Genomic DNA, 6,000 nt, shown 5'->3' with positions numbered 1-6,000 from the left:
AGACAGTGTGTTTCTCACTGTTACATGCATTTGAATGGGAAACTCGCCTGAGACAAAGTATAGGTTTTCATTATGTGAATAATTTTAAAATCTTAGCTCAAACGGCTGCAAAGACCTGTTTGCCCAGCACGGGGATATTGAGTTCTTTAAGATGAAGCCATAGACATGTGTGTCTGAGTCGTCTATCAAAAGTTACACCGATTTATATAAAGTTGTGCAAACACGCTTTATTTCGCCAAGACAATGTGTTTCTCACTGTTACATGCATTTGAATGGGAAACTCGCCCGAGACAAAGTATAGGTTTTCATTATGTGAATAATTTTAAAATCTGAGCTCAAACGGCTGCAAAACCTGTTTGCCCAGCACGAGGATATTGAATTCTTTAAGATGAAGCCATAGACATGTGTTTCTGAGTCGTCTATCAAAAGTTGCACCGATTTATATAAAGTTGTGCAAAAACGCTTTATTTCGCCAAGACAATGTGTTTCTCACTGTTACATGCATTTGAATGGGAAACTCGCCTGAGACAAAGTATAGGTTTTCATTATGTGAATAATTTTAAAATCTTAGCTCAAACGGCTGCAAAACCTGTTTGCCCAGCACGGGGATATTGAGTTCTATAAGATAAAGCCATAAACATGTGTTTCTGAGTCTTCTATCAAAAGTTACAGCGATTTATATGAAGTTGTACGAAAATGCTTTCTTTCGCCAAGCCAGTGTGTTTCTCACTGTTACATGCATTTGAATGGGAAACTCGCCCGAGACAAAGTATAGGTTTTCATTATGTGAATAATTTTAAAATCTTAGCTCAAACGGCTGCAAAACCTGTTTGCCCAGCACGAGGATATTGAATTCTTTAAGATGAAGCCATAAACATGTGTTTCTGAGTCTTCTATCAAAAGTTACAGCGATTTATATGAAGTTGTACAAAAATGCTTTCTTTCGCCAAGACAATGTGTTTCTCACTGTTACATGCATTTGAATGGGAAACTCGCCCGAGACAAAGTATAGGTTTTCATTATGTGAATAATTTTAAAATCTTAGCTCAATCGGCTGCAAAAACCTGTTTGCCCAGCACGGGGATATTGAGTTCTATAAGATAAAGCCATAAACATGTGTTTCTGAGTCTTCTATCAAAAGTTACAGCGATTTATATGGAGTTGTTCAAAAACGCTTTATTTCGCCAAGACAATGCGTTTCTCACTGTAACATGCATTTGAATGGGAAACTCGCCTGAAACAAAGTATAGGTTTTCATTATGTGAATAATTTTAAAATCTTAGCTCAAACGGCTGCAAAACCTGTTTGCCCAGCACGAGGATATTGAATTATTTAAGATGAAGCCATAGACATGTGTGTCTGAGTCGTCTATCAAAAGTTACACCGATTTATATAAAGTTGTGCAAAAACGCTTTATTTCGCCAAGACAATGTGTTTCTCACTGTTACATGCATTTGAATGGGAAACTCGCCCGAGACAAAGTATAGGTTTTCATTATGTGAATAATTTTAAAATCTTAGCTCAAACGGCTGCAAAGACCTGTTTGCCCAGCACGGGGATATTGAGTTCTATAAGATAAAGCCATAAACATGTTTGTCTGAGTCTTCTATCAAAAGTTACAGCGATTTATATGGAGTTGTTCAAAAACGCTTTATTTTGCCAAGACAATGCGTTTCTCACTGTAACATGCATTTGAATGGGAAACTCGCCTGAAACAAAGTATAGGTTTTCATTATGTGAATAATTTTAAAATCTTAGCTCAAACGGCTGCAAAACCTGTTTGCCCAGCACGAGGATATTGAATTATTTAAGATGAAGCCATAGACATGTGTGTCTGAGTCGTCTATCAAAAGTTACACCGATTTATATAAAGTTGTGCAAAAACGCTTTATTTCGCCAAGACAATGTGTTTCTCACTGTTACATGCATTTGAATGGGAAACTCGCCCGAGACAAAGTATAGGTTTTCATTATGTGAATAATTTTAAAATCTTAGCTCAAACGGCTGCAAAGACCTGTTTGCCCAGCACGGGGATATTGAGTTCTATAAGATAAAGCCATAAACATGTTTGTCTGAGTCGTCTATCAAAAGTTACACCGATTTATATAAAGTTGTGCAAAAACGCTTTATTTTGCCAAGACAATGTGTTTCTCACTGTTACATGCATTTGAATGGGAAACTCGCCAGAGACAAAGTATAGGTTTTCATTATGTGAATAATTTTAAAATCTTAGCTCAAACGGCTGCAAAACCTGTTTGCCCAGCACGAGGATATTGAATTCTTTAAGATGAAGCCATAGACATGTGTTTCTGAGTCGTCTATCAAAAGTTGCACCGATTTATATAAAGTTGTGCAAAAACGCTTTATTTCGCCAAGACAATGCGTTTCTCACTGTAACATGCATTTGAATGGGAAACTCGCCTGAAACAAAGTATAGGTTTTCATTATGTGAATAATTTTAAAATCTTAGCTCAAACGGCTGAAAAACTTGTTTGCTCAGCACGGGGATATTGAGTTCTATAAGATAAAGCCATAAACATGTGTTTCTGAGTCTTCTATCAAAAGTTACAGCGATTTATATGGAGTTGTTCAAAACGCTTTATTTCGCCAAGACAATGCGTTTCTCACTGTAACATGCATTTGAATGGGAAACTCGCCTGAAACAAAGTATAGGTTTTCATTATGTGAATAATTTTAAAATCTTAGCTCAATCGGCTGCAAAGACCTGTTTTCCCAACACGGGGATATTGAGTTCTATAAGATAAAGCCATAAACATGTTTGTCTGAGTCTTCTATCAAAAGTTACAGCGATTTATATGAAGTTGTACGAAAATGCTTTCTTTCGCCAAGACAGTGTGTTTCTCACTGTTACATGCATTTGAATGGGAAACTCGCCGGAGACAAAGTATAGGTTTTCATTATGTGAATAATTTTAAAATCTTAGCTCAAACGGCTGCAAAGACCTGTTTGCCCAGCACGGGGATATTGAGTTCTATAAGATAAAGCCATAAACATGTGTTTCTGAGTCTTCTATCAAAAGTTACAGCGATTTATATGAAGTTGTACGAAAATGCTTTATTTCGCCAAGACAGTGTGTTTCTCACTGTTACATGCATTTGAATGGGAAACTCGCCGGAGACAAAGTATAGGTTTTCATTATGTGAATAATTTTAAAATCTTAGCTCAAACGGCTGCAAAGACCTGTTTGCCCAGCACGGGGATATTGAGTTCTATAAGATAAAGCCATAAACATGTGTTTCTGAGTCTTCTATCAAAAGTTACAGCGATTTATATGAAGTTGTACGAAAATGCTTTATTTCGCCAAGACAGTGTGTTTCTCACTGTTACATGCATTTGAATGGGAAACTCGCCGGAGACAAAGTATAGGTTTTCATTATGTGAATAATTTTAAAATCTTAGCTCAAACGGCTGCAAAACCTGTTTGCCCAGCACGAGGATATTGCATTCTTTAAGATGAAGCCATAGACATGTGTTTCTGAGTCGTCTATCAAAAGTTGCACCGATTTATATAAAGTTGTGCAAAAACGCTTTATTTCGCCAAGACAATGTGTTTCTCACTGTTACATGCATTTGAATGGGAAACTCGCCTGAGACAAAGTATAGGTTTTCATTATGTGAATAATTTTAAAATCTTAGCTCAAACGGCTGCAAAGACCTGTTTGCCCAGCACGGGGATATTGAGTTCTATAAGATAAAGCCATAAACATGTTTGTCTGAGTTTTCTATCAAAAGTTACAGCGATTTATATGGAGTTGTTCAAAAACGCTTTATTTCGCCAAGACAATGCGTTTCTCACTGTTACATGCATTTGAATGGGAAACTCGCCTGAAACAAAGTATAGGTTTTCATTATGTGAATAATTTTAAAATCTTAGCTCAAACGGCTGCAAAGACCTGTTTGCCCAGCACGGGGATATTGAGTTCTATAAGATAAAGCCATAAACATGTGTTTCTGAGTCTTCTATCAAAAGTTACAGCGATTTATATGAAGTTGTACGAAAATGCTTTATTTCGCCAAGACAGTGTGTTTCTCACTGTTACATGCATTTGAATGGGAAACTCGCCGGAGACAAAGTATAGGTTTTCATTATGTGAATAATTTTAAAATCTTAGCTCAAACGGCTGCAAAACCTGTTAGCCCAGCACGAGGATATTGAATTCTTTAAGATGAAGCCATAGACATGTGTGTCTGAGTCGTCTATCAAAAGTTACACCGATTTATATAAAGTTGTGCAAAAACGCTTTATTTCGCCAAGACAATGTGTTTCTCACTGTTACATGCATTTGAATGGGAAACTCGCCCGAGACAAAGTATAGGTTTTCATTATGTGAATAATTTTAAAATCTTAGCTCAAACGGCTGCAAAACCTGTTTGCCCAGCACGAGGATATTGAATTCTATAAGATAAAGCCATAAACATGTTTGTCTGAGTCTTCTATCAAAAGTTACAGCGATTTATATGAAGTTGTTCAAAAACGCTTTATTTCGCCAAGACAGTGTGTTTCTCACTGTTACATGCATTTGAATGGGAAACTCGCCTGAAACAAAGTATAGGTTTTCATTATGTGAATAATTTTAAAATCTTAGCTCAAACGGCTGCAAAACCTGTTTGCCCAGCACGAGGATATTGAATTATTTAAGATGAAGCCATAGACATGTGTGTCTGAGTCGTCTATCAAAAGTTACACCGATTTATATAAAGTTGTGCAAAAACGCTTTATTTCGCCAAGACAATGTGTTTCTCACTGTTACATGCATTTGAATGGGAAACTCGCCCGAGACAAAGTATAGGTTTTCATTATGTGAATAATTTTAAAATCTTAGCTCAAACGGCTGCAAAACCTGTTTGCCCAGCACGAGGATATTGAATTCTTTAAGATGAAGCCATAGACATGTGTGTCTGAGTCGTCTATCAAAAGTTACACCGATTTATATAAAGTTGTGCAAAAACGCTTTATTTCGCCAAGACAATGTGTTTCTCACTGTTACATGCATTTGAATGGGAAACCCGCCCGAGACAAAGTATAGGTTTTCATTATGTGAATAATTTTAAAATCTGAGCTCAAACGGCTGCAAAACCTGTTTGCCCAGCACGAGGATATTGAATTCTTTAAGATGAAGCCATAGACATGTGTTTCTGAGTCGTCTATCAAATGTTACAGCGATTTATATAAAGTTGTGCAAAAACGCTTTATTTCGCCAAGACAATGCGTTTCTCACTGTAACATGCATTTGAATGGGAAACTCGCCTGAAACAAAGTATAGGTTTTCATTATGTGAATAATTTTAAAATCTTAGCTCAAACGGCTGCAAAACCTGTTTGCCCAGCACGGGGATATTGAATTCTTTAAGATGAAGCCATAGACATGTGTGTCCGAGTCGTCTATCAAAAGTTACACCGATTTATATAAAGTTGTGCAAAAACGCTTTATTTCGCCAAGACAATGTGTTTCTCACTGTTACATGCATTTGAATGGGAAACTCGCCTGAGACAAAGTATAGGTTTTCATTATGTGAATAATTTTAAAATCTTAGCTCAAACGGCTGCAAAGACCTGTTTGCCCAGCACGGGGATATTGAGTTCTATAAGATAAAGCCATAAACATGTGTTTCTGAGTCTTCTATCAAAAGTTACAGCGATTTATATGAAGTTGTACGAAAATGCTTTATTTCGCCAAGACAGTGTGTTTCTCACTGTTACATGCATTTGAATGGGAAACTCGCCCGAGACAAAGTATAGGTTTTCATTATGTGAATAATTTTAAAATCTTAGCTCAAACGGCTGCAAAACCTGTTTGCCCAGCACGAGGATATTGAATTCTTTAAGATAAAGCCATAAACATGTGTTTCTGAGTCTTCTATCAAAAGTTACAGCGATTTATATGAAGTTGTACGAAAATGCTTTCTTTCGCCAAGACAGTGTGTTTCTCACTGTTACATGCATTTGAATGGGAAACTCGCCTGAGACAAAGTATAGGTT

The sequence above is a fragment of the Rhamphochromis sp. 'chilingali' genome (genome assembly GCF_963969265.1).
Source record: "Rhamphochromis sp. 'chilingali' genome assembly, chromosome: 21".
Lineage (NCBI taxonomy): Eukaryota > Metazoa > Chordata > Actinopteri > Cichliformes > Cichlidae > Rhamphochromis > Rhamphochromis sp. 'chilingali'.
Note: the sequence above shows the minus strand (reverse complement) of the source record.